This window comes from Hylobates moloch, unplaced genomic scaffold, assembly GCF_009828535.3.
Source record: "Hylobates moloch isolate HMO894 unplaced genomic scaffold, HMol_V3 SCAFFOLD_14, whole genome shotgun sequence".
NCBI classification, from domain to species: domain Eukaryota; kingdom Metazoa; phylum Chordata; class Mammalia; order Primates; family Hylobatidae; genus Hylobates; species Hylobates moloch.
The window spans coordinates 43,001,447-43,014,464 of NW_026652289.1; the positions used below are offsets into that span (position 1 = coordinate 43,001,447).

General features: G+C 40.3%; 1 protein-coding gene and 1 long non-coding RNA gene across 2 annotated transcripts in view; one reads left to right on the forward strand and one right to left on the reverse strand.

The window, feature by feature from the left end:
• The window catches only part of AGBL1 (AGBL carboxypeptidase 1), an 825,749-nt gene that overhangs the window by 276,958 nt on the left and 535,773 nt on the right, over nt 1–13,018 (reverse strand). The window lies entirely within an intron of this gene.
• LOC131381163 (uncharacterized) lies at nt 1,997–12,415 on the forward strand. Its single transcript, XR_009209680.1, has 3 exons — nt 1,997–2,068; nt 6,105–6,317; nt 12,276–12,415. It is a non-coding gene; the product is annotated as an uncharacterized LOC131381163 (long non-coding RNA).

Consider the following 13,018-nt stretch of genomic DNA (forward strand, 5'->3'; position numbering starts at 1 on the left):
CTCTTTCATTATCCCTGTTCAATCCATAATCAAGTCTTGTTGATTTTACCTGCAAAATCTGAGTGCTTCTTACCACAACCAGCCCTGCCACCCTCATTGCTTTTGCTCTGGTCCAAGCCACCATATTAACCCTGGGATGACTCCAGTAGCCTTTGCTAGTACTGCTTTCTGCTTCCAATCCATACTTTATATTGTACATAATATTTTTATAGCTCCAAAGAATTTCCATAGCACAGAATCATTAACATGCCTTTAAGTTCCTTGACACTTTAGCTTCTTCTCCTCTCTGAACTATCTTCTGCCACCCTCACTCACTATAACCCGGCCTCATTCACCTTCATCTGTTCTTCAAGCTCATCAAGCTATCTTCTTCCTTAGTGCCTTTCTCACTTGTGTTTCTCTATGCCTGAAACAATCCACGTTATCCTCCTTCACCCAGGTCATTCCTCCTCAGCACTCAGCTCTCCCTGACATGCCACCTTCTCACACTTTTCATGACCCTCCAGTCTTCATCAGGACGCTCTTTCATTGCCTCTTACATCTATTTTATTTGTGTATGTCCTGTGTTGTGTAATGTGCATCTTCCTCACTAGATTACAAACTCTATGAGGGCAGGTACCAAATATATTTTGTCCATCCTCTGTCATCAAATAAATGATTGGATGGTGCTCCCATACTTCAGAATTTTCACAGTTCTTTATGTCTACTTGTCACCCAGCATTTTTATGATAGTTACTTGTGTACATACATGGTTGTGCCTAAAAAAAAATCTGAGCTCCTTGAAGATGAGATCTGTTCTAATAAATCTCTAAATCCACCTTAAGTCCAACAAGAGCCCTATATAAAATTGGCACTAATATGTAATGAATGGATGAAACAATTGTGCCTATGAGTCATCATAGGTGGTGTCACAGTGTTTCAGTTAAATGTATTAAAGAAGGTAATCTTCTCTTGCCTTTCTGTGTGTGTATATATATATGAGTGGTGGTTCCATGCAAAGCTGTAAGCCAATATGGTAAGATTAAAAATTTGACTCAATGATTCAGTAATCTAATAATACTCTTACAGTGAGGATGTGATGAATTTGTTTTAAAATATATTTTATAAGGGAAAAAGTTTTACTCTGTGTCTTCCTAATAGGATTTTTTTTAAATGTAGGAGATGTTCCAGAATAAAAAAACTATCTTGATGAATTAAATAATACTTTTCTCATGTCCCCTCTTCTCCTATCTTCTCTGTATGTTTTAAATCGGAATGTTTCAAAATGTCCTGAAATCATTACTCCTGTAAAATTGTCCAGATGAAATGGTGAAAATGGACTTGTTTGACCAGACATCTATAAAATATCTCTGAAACAGAGCATCAGTGGAGATATATTTATTAAGAAACTAAAGAAGGTGAGGTTTCATGGGCCCTTGCTAACAGGCTCCTTCCAGGGCCCTACTGTTATAAAATTTGCAGAAGTGGGTATTCTGGTAGCAATGGATGAACACTGTGCTCTCTCCCTTCTCCGATACTGCCACTTTTCCAGTCCCCTCCATCATATTTCCCCTCATGTGGTATGGTAAAGCAGTGTTCCTGGACATTTTGATCATTACACTGAGGAGGAAATGATTTAGGGATCTATTTAGTCCATGGTGAGTGGTACCCACTTATGTGGTTCATAGTGAATCCAATGTGTCATTAAATCATGGCTACCATCCCACCATTAGAGCTTCTAATAACTCTATCTCCAACTGTGCTGACTCACACCCAATGTTGGGACACCAAAGTTAGGGCCAGGAGTTCTATTGACATAACTCCTTTGGCAGTTGGCACTGAGAGGAGACAGGAATGAGACACTGCTTGAAATAAATTATGTTTTTTAATGTCATGTTGGAATGTGGCAACATGTTTACCTATGTGATGTGTGATATCTTTTGTCACTCTAAATACTCACTTTTGTAACTATTTTTTATATTTGTAATATGTAGTCTTTTTCTTATAGAGGAACTCACGAATGTTATCAGATGAAGGCCCCACAAAAGCTGTATTTACTCCTAGACCCAGCACACCTACTTTTCATCAAGTAAGAACACAAGACAACTCTCAAATACATCAGGATCCTTAAACGACCAGCCTGGCAGGAATATCACTTGTTGAGCTGAGTCTGTCACATTAGCTTTCAAACAGAGAGCCAAAACAGTGAGCTGTTCCTCTAAGTTACCTCCAGAGCAACCTGAATCACAGTTCAAGGCAACAGTACTTTGCCCTTGATAATTACACAGCAACAAGAAGGAAGAGGAATAAGAGGAGGGGCAAGAGGAGGAGGAGGAGGAGGAGGAAGAAAAAATGATTATATCCCCTGCCACCCAAAATAGGGCAAGACAAGAAATTATGGGTAAACTCTAGTTCTTTTAGTCTTAAAAGAAGAAAATATGAAGCACTCCTTCTTTTCTCTTCTCCACAGCCTCTTAAATGAGAATATATCATTACAAATCTGATAAAAATTACTTTTCTCCTAATTCATAAAACAATTTTATCAGTTTTGTTTACACAGAATGTCCTAATTTTTCAATATACATCTAGTGGTGTTCCCTTTAGACACCATGAGGGTACACAAAATGAAACATGCCATCTCTTGTTAAGTCAATGCTTAGAGATAATTTAAAGAAAAAAAATGTCTTTTAGAGATTATGCTATTTAAAGAGAGAAAAAACAAATGGGGCAACATAATGCAAATGAAACTGAACATTTTTATTGCCAGGGTCTTTTCAGTTATATTAGCTTCACCAAGTTTGTGTGAATTTATCTAAAGTAGTAGTTTCCTGGCACATTTTTTTATAATGGTTTTATTGAGAAATAATTTACATATTATAAAATTCACCCTCTTAGAGTACACAAGTTTGTTTAGGATATTCACAGAGTTGTACAGCCCTCACCACTATCTAATTTTAGAAAATTTTCATCACCTCAAAAAGAAACTCCACATCCATTAGCAGACACTTCCCATTTTCCATTTCCCCAGCTCCAAGCAACCAGTAATCCACTTTCTCTCCATATAGATTTTCCTGTTCTGAGCATTGCCTATAAATAGAATTGTACTTTATATGGTATTTCATGATGGGCTTCTTTCACTTAGCGCAATGTTTTCAAGCTTCATCCATGTCATGGCATGTACCAGTACTTCATTGCTTTCCATCAAATCCACTCTATGGAAATACCACATCGTGTTTATTATTTCATTAGTTATCGGGCTTTGGGGTTGTTTCTACTTGTTGGCTGTTATAAATAGCGCTGCTATAAATACCTATATACAAATTCTTGTGTGGACATATGTTTTCACTTCTCTTGCGTATACACCCAGCCATGGAAGAGTTGGGTCATATAGTAACTCTATTTTCAACAATTTAAGGAATTGCCACACTGTTTCCCAAAGTGATTTCACCATATTACATTCTCACCATCAGAGTATGAAGGCTCCAATTTCCCCACGTCCTTGCCAATGCTAGCTATTTTCTGTCTTTTTATTTCAGCCATCTTAATGGGTGTGAAGTGGTATCTCCTAGTGATATTGATTTGCATTCCAAACACTTTTGATTTTGCATGCCTATTAGCATTTGAGCATTCACCTCACTTTATGTGTGGTGGATTATTTATACAGTATATATATACATTTTTTTTATATATATATATACACACATAAAATATTGTATTTATACATATTACTGTGTATAATACAGTACAAAGATAGCATATAGTATGAAACATCCCCTAAAATATGTTTGAAATGTAAGACAGAAGTTCTAACATTTTTTTCCAAATATTTCAGAGAATGATCTTTTTTACTCCCTTGGGAGTAACAACACCTATATAAAGAACCATCAAAATTTAAAATAAAAGTTCCGCTAAGGAGCAAAGATTCTAATATTCTTTCAGCAGTATTTATTTACTGAGAGTTCACTATATATGTAGCATTCTAAGTACTTCCCAGTAAACAAAGTACATAAAAGACAATCCATGATGTCAAATGTTACAGTGTATATATTATTTCATAAACAGGTCCTGTTGATAGAGATTTTTTTAAGTTAGCAGCAGGTGACCATATTACACAAAAAAAATTCATGGTGCAACCAAACACAGCAAAACTAATCTGATATATCTTAATGATGTAGGTAATAATTAATGTGTGTGCAAGAAACCATAAAAGCTAACATTCACCTAAGTTCTATCCATTCATTATCACACAACACAGCTTTTTTTTTTAGAGCTGCACCACTTTTTTGTAAGTATTAAATGGTAGTCAGATAATCTATTTTCTCTGCAGTTGCTTTTCAAGATACTTTGTCTTTATTGTTCTGAATTCTTACTGCTTGTCTAAGTGTAGATTTATTTTTATTTATCATATAAAGAATGCCTTTTATCTACCTAACGTTACATTTCACAATGTTCATCAAGTCTAGAAAGTTCTCATCCATTTTGTCTTCAAATATTGCTTTTGTGTTTTTGTAAGCTTTTTGGTTAATAATTGAACTATGCAAGTGAATCAAGTATGGTTAGTTTGAAGCAAAAATTATCCATAATGACAAGAAAGGTAAGAAACAAAAATGGCAGTAGCATTAGCAAAACTTTTTTGCAAATTAACTGCAAAAACAAACCAAAACAAAACTATGCTGGCAGAAGAAATCCCTAACACTACACATGCATCTTAAGAGCAGTGGCAATGAATACACTTGCTCAGAAGCCCTTACTTACAGGCAACACCACCTAAAAATTACACAGGTTAGTTTGAGCTCACAAAGAAGGAAGCCTTTGTGAAAATGGGAAAAAAAAAAAAAACAAAAAACATGATGAGATTTAGTTATTGTCATGGTAGTAAGGTTGGAAGTGAGAGAATCTGAGAATCTTGATGAGACATCCAGAAGCAAGGTCTGAGCAAGCTGAATAGTAGAGTGGTCTACAAAACTCCCTCCCTTTCTCATGAGTGGCAACTACATAATTCAAACGGACATGATTAATATTTTTTTATTGTTGAGACGGAATTTCGCTCTTGTTGCCCAGGCTGGAGTGCAATGGTGAGATCTCGGCTCACCGCAACCTCCGCCTCCTGGGTTCAAGTGATTCCCCTGCCTCGGCCTCCCACAGTGCTGGGATTACAGGCATGAGCCACGGCACCCAGCCAACTTTTTTTTTTTTTTTTTTTTTAAAGAGAAAGACAGGGTTTGCACTGCCACCCTGGCTGGAGTGCAGTGGCATGATCATAACTCACTGCAGCCTGGAACTCCTGGGCTCAGCTGATCCTCCTCCCTCAGCCTTCCAAGTAGCTGGGACTACAAATGTGAGCCACCACACCTGGTTAACTTTAAAAAAAAATTGTAGAGATAGGGTCTCCCTAGGCTTGTGCAGGCTGGTCTCAAACTGCTGGTTTCAAGAGATTCTTCTGCCTCGGGCCTCTCAAAGTGCTGGGATTACAGGTAGGTGTGAGCCACAGCACCTGGCCGACCTAATTAACTTTTAAAACTAGTAGGAAGCAGGGAACCCAATGAGAACCGAGGGAAGAAACCATCAACAAAAGGGGATGGAGGCAGAGGCAATAGAAAGAGACTCAGCTCCATTCAGATAGGAACAGATTCAGGACCTGGGGTCGACTATGAGAACCCACTGGGCCCTCTAGCTACCCTAAACAGCCTTTTTCTGCATCTCCCTGGGAACTCCCATGAATCAGACCTCCCATCAGGGAGTGTCTTCATCCTTCCAGGAGGTTCCATTAGCAGGCTGACCCATACATCTCATGAGAAATGACGCAAGAGATAAATAAAAGATGCCAGCAGGCCTCAACTAAATCTACAGGTCTCAAAGAATTAGTACGTCAGAAACATGTTTTTAGAAATAAAGGAATATGGGCTTTAGGTCTTCCCAGTAAACTTGGCTCTTGGCAAGTCACACAATCTCTCTGAATCTCAGCCCCTCTGAGTTCCTTTATCTTTGATGTATGCTATTACTGACCCCTTAAGGCTGTTGCTAAGATTAAAAATTGAAATGTTTGTTAAGCATAGCACAAAGAGTGCTCAATGAATATAACTTTTTCTCTCCAAATCAACGTCTCCCCTTACTTCCTCCTACAGAAGCTGTGACAAGAGGAAGCTGTAAGAATCTCCCAGGGACTTGAAAGCTTAAGGAGATGAATAACTCCTCCCTTCTCAGGCCCAGTCCCAAGGCCCAAGGCCACTTGCGTCAGCAGCGTATGTCAGCAAGATAGCAGAAGCAGGAAGAGAACCGGACAGAAGACACCTACCCTGGCGAAGACACCCCTGAAGATGGAGAAAGAGGCCTTCCAGGTACAACGTAGCAGTTATGTCAGACTAGGACACTTCCTGTTTACAGGAGGCTATAAAACCTTTGCCCCATCCTCACCTGGGCAGACGCCATTTTAGGCCTCAGCCCACCTGCACTTAGGCGCTCGTTAAAATAGCACGTTGCTCCACACCTCCTCGTGTTATCTGTTGGTGCGCTCTCGGGGTTTGAACAGATACAAGAATCTGGTTCATTTGCTTTTACTTACCTCTACATTTTGAAAGGAAAAATTAAGGAGCTTTTAGCAATCCTGCTAATTAACTGATTATTTATTTACTTATTTGTGACTTTGGAAAAAAATAGCTATGTTGTCCTCTAGAGCTATCTGAGCAGAGCTCACGTTGTTCTTGTCACAGACGACAGAAGGTTAAGTTGAAGAAGCTGAAATGCACCCCTAGCTCAGGTGAGAGAAGGGAAGGGAATTAAGACAACTCAAAGAGTGGCTCATGGACCAGCAGCACCTGCATCTGTGAGAGCTTCTGGATCCAGAATGTGCTTTTTAACGCAATGCCCAGGTGATTCTTTGCATAAGATTAATGTTTTGAGAAGCACAGCACTCTTGCATCTTAGCACTTATTGCCCTTAATTGCCCTCCTCTAGGTGTGGGAGTCAGCCTATGGAGTCTGTTTTGCACTCTGGGTCTCCATTCCATTATTAATAACAGAGCCATTCAGGTGTCCCTGTTAGTACACTGACACAAGTGATCAACACTGAGTTCCACAGAAACTATCATGGAACAGGCTAGTTCTTTTTGTCAGTGCTGGGGCCACCATCTCACCAACAGCCAAGAGGCAAGCAAGATTAGAATGTGAAGGATCTGGATTCATAATGCCTGAGGGATCGACACAAAGCACAGTCATCAACTTTGTACACAAAGGAAGTTGGACAGACATGGCCACTTTGCCTCACCCTATGACTTGCATCCTGACCACATAGAAGAAAGATTCATATAAGGAGAACCTTTTCATCCTCTTCAAAGCACCACACTGCAGAATTAAAGATGCTGAATTTAACAAGCAAATAGCAGCAATGTCTCTGCAATTGCAATAAGCATCTGCTTTGGCTGCTGTATCCTCTATTCTTATATTTATTGATGTAATGCTAATTAGTTCTACTAATGAGAGTTATAACAGAAGGGTAATGACCAGAAGCCCCATACAAATTGTTCCTCTTCATCTGTTTTCTTCTCTTTTTTTCCTTTTAGCAATGAATTGATTAGGGCCTGAAATAAAGGAAATGCAGTATCTGTCAACTCACTATAAATATGAACGGGAAATTCTGAGAGGATTTTTTTTCCTGTTTCTTTGGCATTTGTTTCAATGAAGCCTAGATTTATTCAGAAATGAGCCAAGAAGCCAGTACTATAAAAATGACTAAATGCAAACATAAAAAATTAAACCTTTGTACCTTGGACGAAACTGATGGTTATCTAGCTGCAACCTTATCTCCATTTTTATTGGAAGCAAATTACACATCTATGTATGATTCAAAGTGTGTATTATTTTATTCTTATTCTGAATGTGTGGGGTTTGAGTGCTATGGTTAACTTTGAATAAGCAAGATGATAAAGCTTGCCTTTAGGCTTCGTATGTCCTGTTCATACAGACAAACTGACTGACCGATATGCAGATAATCATAAGACTCATGCCAGCTCTAAAATTAACTGCTATTCCACAGAGATCCATTAATTCAGACTAAATCTTTTGCCCAACAAACATGCATTTGCCATGCATCTTGGCATTTCTTAAACAAGCAAAATAAACATTTTTTTCCTTCCTGTTACTTTCTCAAGCTCCAACCAATCTTTATCTTCTTAAAAATGTTTATTGGAATGTAAAAAAGTTGAACTCATAGATACCAAGTAGAATGGTGGTTACCAGGGGCCGGAGGGTGGAGAAAATGGGAAGATGTTAGTCAAAGGGCATAAACTTACAGCTATAAAATGAGTAAATTCTGGAGACCTAATGTACAGCATGGTGACCACGGTTAATAAGAAGCTATGGTATACTCGAAATTTACTGAAACCAGATCTTAAGGGTTCTCATCAGATACACAAAAAAGTTAACAACGTAAGGTGACTGACATATTAATTAGCTTGATTGTGATGACTCTTTCCCAATGTATATCAAACATCATGTTGTACACCTTTAATATATTGTATAAATTTTATTTGTCAATTGTACTTCAGTAAAGCTGAAGACATTTAAAAATAAATAAAATTTCAAAAAAAATTTTTTTTTTGAGATGGAGTCTCACTGTCTCCCAGGCTAGAGTTCAGTGGCGCAATCTCTGCTCACTGCAAGCTCCACCTCCTGGGTTCACGCCATTCTCCTGCCTCAGCCTCCCAAGTAGCTGGGACTACAGGTGCCCACCACCACGCTCGGCTAATTTTTTGTATTTTTAGTAGAGATGGGGTTTCACCATGTTAGCCAGGGTGGTCTCGATCTCCTGACCTCGTGACCCACCTGCCTTCGCCTCCTAAAGTGCTGGGATTACAGGCGTGAGCCACCACACCCGGCCAAAAGTTTTTTTAAAGAAAAAAAAATTAGTTCCATAAACATGTTTTAGACAAGTACTGAGATTTCATTTAACGCGCCTATCAGTGCTGCGTTCTAGGTAAGACCCTCATCTTGCATATGAGAAAATAGGCAGAGAGAAATACCTCAAGGCAAAGAGCCAATAAGGAGTTGGGATTCAAACTAGGTCTTCTAACTGAATATACAGGGATATTTTCACTTGCCTGGGGGTTCTCAAAGCATGATCACTGAACCTGTGGCCTCCGCACCATCCAAGAACTTGTTTGAATGGAAATGTAGGGGCTTCACTTCAGACCTATTATTACAAATCAAAAACTCTAAGGGTGGGGCCCAGCAATCTACATAACAAGCCTACAGGTGATTTTGATGCATGCTCAAGGTCTGGAAGGACTGCACTAGCCCAGAACTGCCTTCTCCCCAGAACTATTTGGAAAGACAGAGGACACTTGCAAGACTCAGAAGGCGCTCCCTCTTTAACACCTTTGTTTCCATGCCTACAGCTCTCCTAAACAGCCCCGTGTCTGTGTTTTCCTTTCTCCATTCAGCAAACATTCATTGAGCGCCTTTGATGGGCAGGACGCTGTGTTGGAGGCTACGAATACACAGGCACAGACGGAATTTCTCTATGTTCAGAGAAAATGGCAAAGATGTGAAAACAGCACTCATCACAGCACTTCCAAAGGCTTTCTCTCAATCCTCCTCAATCCCTGAGGTCCCTGCCACTACTGACCCTGCTGTTTTCTTCAAGGAACTCTCTCTTCCTTCCTAACTGTATACCCTGGTTGTTGGTTTGTCTTTTTCATTAGCTTTACTTTCTTTCTTTCACTGCATTACATAAATCCTTCCCAATGTTCCATTTGTATACTTCTTTTCTCTTTATCTATTTCCTCTTATAAACTTTTTGGAATTTGCCACTCATTATGATATTTCTGCTTATCCTAATAGCACCTTCATTTTCCCACTGAGGCTTAAAAACTCCATCATCTCTTTGCCCTGTCTCCAATGCTCCAGAACCTGTGTTTAATCAGAGGCCAAGTCTTCATATTTGTACCTTGGCATCTCTAACACCTCCTCGTTCTCACCTCTGCCACCAGATTATTTTAAGGACTCTTTTACTAACCTCTCCTCTGGCATCCCATCCCGTCTCTAGCATCCATGCCCAGACAATAGACAAAAACTTCTTTATAAAAATTATATCTGGCAGGGCACAGTGGCTCACACCTGTAATCCCAGCACTTTGGGAGGCCGAGGAGGGCAGATCACTTGAGGTCAGGAGGTCAAGACCAGCCTGGACGACATAGTGAAACCCCATCTCTATTAAAAATACAAAATTAGGCCAGGCACAGTGGCTCATGTCTGTAATCCCAGCACTTTGGGAGCCTGAGAAAGGCGAATCACCTGAGGTCAAGAGTTTGAGACTAGCCTGATGAACATGGAGAAACCCTGTCACTACTAAAAATACAAAATTAGCCAGGGGTGGTGGCACATGCCTGTAATCCCAGCTACTCGGGAGGCTGAGGCAGGAGAATCGCTTGAACCCGGGTGGCAGAGGTTGCAGTGAGGCAGAGGTTGCGGTGAGCCGAGATTGCACCATTGCACTCCAGCCTGGGCAACAAGAGCAAAACTCCATCTAAAAAAAAAAAAAAAATTAGCCAGGCGTTGTGGTAGGCACCTGTAGTCCCAGCTACCCTGGAGGCTGAGGCAGGAGAATCGCTTGAACCTGAGAGGCAGAGGTTGCAGTGAGCCAATATCAGGCCACTGCACTCCAGCCTGGGGGACAGAGTAAGACTTTGTCTCAAAAAAAAAACCACAAAAGTTTATTACTCTTGTATTGGTTCTCCATTGTCCACCAATCTCAAAATTGTCTTTTAGGAAGGCTCTCTACAATATGATTTCAGATGAACTTTTCCAATCCTATGTCCCCTACACACTCATTTCAACAGAATAGTCTTCACTGTTCTCCAAATGTAACCCTATCTTTTCTCAAAAAAACAAGTTTTAAGTTCAGGGGTATGCGTGCAGGTTTGTTACATAGGTAAACTTGCGTCATGAAGATTTGTTATACAGATTATTTGTCACCCAGGTATTAAGCCTAGTACCCATTAGTTATTTTTCTTGATCCTCTCCCTCCTCCCACCCTGCAGTCTCCAAAAAGCCCCAGTGTGTGCTGTTCCCCTCATGTGTTCTCACTATTTAGCTCCTACTTACTTAAAGTGAGAACATGCGGTGTTTGGTTTTCTATTACTGCATTAGTTTGCTATGGATAATGACCTCCAGCTCCATCCAAGTTCCTGCAAAGGACATGGTCTCATTCTTTTTTATAGCTGCATGGTATTCCATGGTGTATATATACCTCATTTTCTTTACCTAGTCTATCGTTGATGGGCATTTAGATGGATTCCATGTCTTTGCTCTTGTGAATAGTGCTACAGTGAACATACATATGCATGTGTCTATATAATAGAATGATTTATATTCCTTTGGGTATACACTCAGTAATGGGATTGCTGGGTGGAATGGTATTTCTGTCTTTAGGATTTTGAGGAATTGCTACACTGTCTTCCACAATCAAATGCAACCCTTTTTTTCCTGACTTCTGTTCATGCACTTCTTTCTTCCAGCTAGCTCATCCTTTGTGTTATTACCTGTTGATACTCTACTATTCTTTATGATTCAATTGAAACTTTCTCCTTGGTGCCTTCCAAGTTCCACCAATGGGATACGGTTTCTTCATTGGATTCTTGATTGAATCCTGCAATACTTTGCTTGTCTCTTTCCTGGCTTTTTCTTGCTTTTATTTGCGTTTGGGTATGGGCATGGCTGGATTCTCAGCTGCCTCTAGGGTTGCATGTCTTTTGCTGCCCTAAACAATAATTTTTTCAGGGGAGAAACTTAATAAATATTGGTTGAGTATCATTAAAATGTGTTTCTCTTCTGTTTATCCTTTACCTGCCATTCTTGACCCATTTTGCTACTATCATTTGATTCACAAATATCCCTTAGCTTCTATCCCAAAGATCCAGAATTTACTTTTCATGAGCCTTATTCAAATATAGTCTATGTGTCTTTCATCTCATCATGTCTAAAACTCAGTTCCCAGGAGTCACAAAACGTTTGTGTGTAGTTTGTAAATGAACACCCCAATTACAGTGGGATTAATCTGGACAGATCTGGATTAAAATGTCTCCTCTGTATTCCCTTTTGATTACCTTCTTTTAGTCTCACAGGCCTTCGGTTTCTGTGTTTGTTAAAAAAAAAAAAAAAAAAAAAAAGGCTATTTCTTCTACCTTGGAGGCTGTCAGAGCCAAAAAAAAAAAGAAAGTAATTGAAATGTCTAACCAAATAAGACATGGCCAGTCCTTCATTAATGTTTAGAAGTTGAAAGGATCCACCTTCATTTTACAGATGGAGAAACTGAGGCCCATCTCTGTGGATTCAGTGGCTGAAGGTCCCCAACTTGAAGGAAGCACAGCCAACACTGAAATCATTGTCTCTTGACCCCCTGCCTGGTCCTTCTACAAATAAATGATGCAGACCCTTCCAGGAACAAACCTGGTCCAATGACTGGAGGTCTATGAGGGAGCCGGTGCTGCATGGGTGTGGGGCTGTCACCAGTCCCTCATCTCACTCACGGGCACTGCCAAAATGTCGATCCCCTCTGTTAGACCGAGAGCCACACAGAGCCTGGTGAGCAGCTCTGAAGGCATTCTTTCAGGCCCTGGCAGCCGTGACATTCTGGATGAGTTTTGCGCAGCTGGGCTGACTCAGGGCTGACTCACTTGGCGATGTGGGCAGGAGAGGGAATGACAAGCGGCTGGCGTCTGACCTTTCAGACCTTGTCTCCCTCCTGAGTTTGTAGAGGAGTCCCTGGGGCAGTTGTGACACCCTGTGGCCAGGTCGGCTCATCACAGCAGAGTGTCCCTTAAAACAAAGCATGCACTGGGCATTTGCTGGGGAAGAAAGGGTGTTCTCCTGAGTTTGTGGATTATTCCTCCTTTTGGCTGCAGCTCAGGCTCACTACTCCTCCACTGTCTAGCACCACTTCCAGCCTTAATTAAATTTATTTGCAGCCTTTTGGGCCTTAACTAAGAATACCTTCCAAGAAAGTAGATATGAAGAACTGAAAAAGTGAAGGCCACAGGAAATGA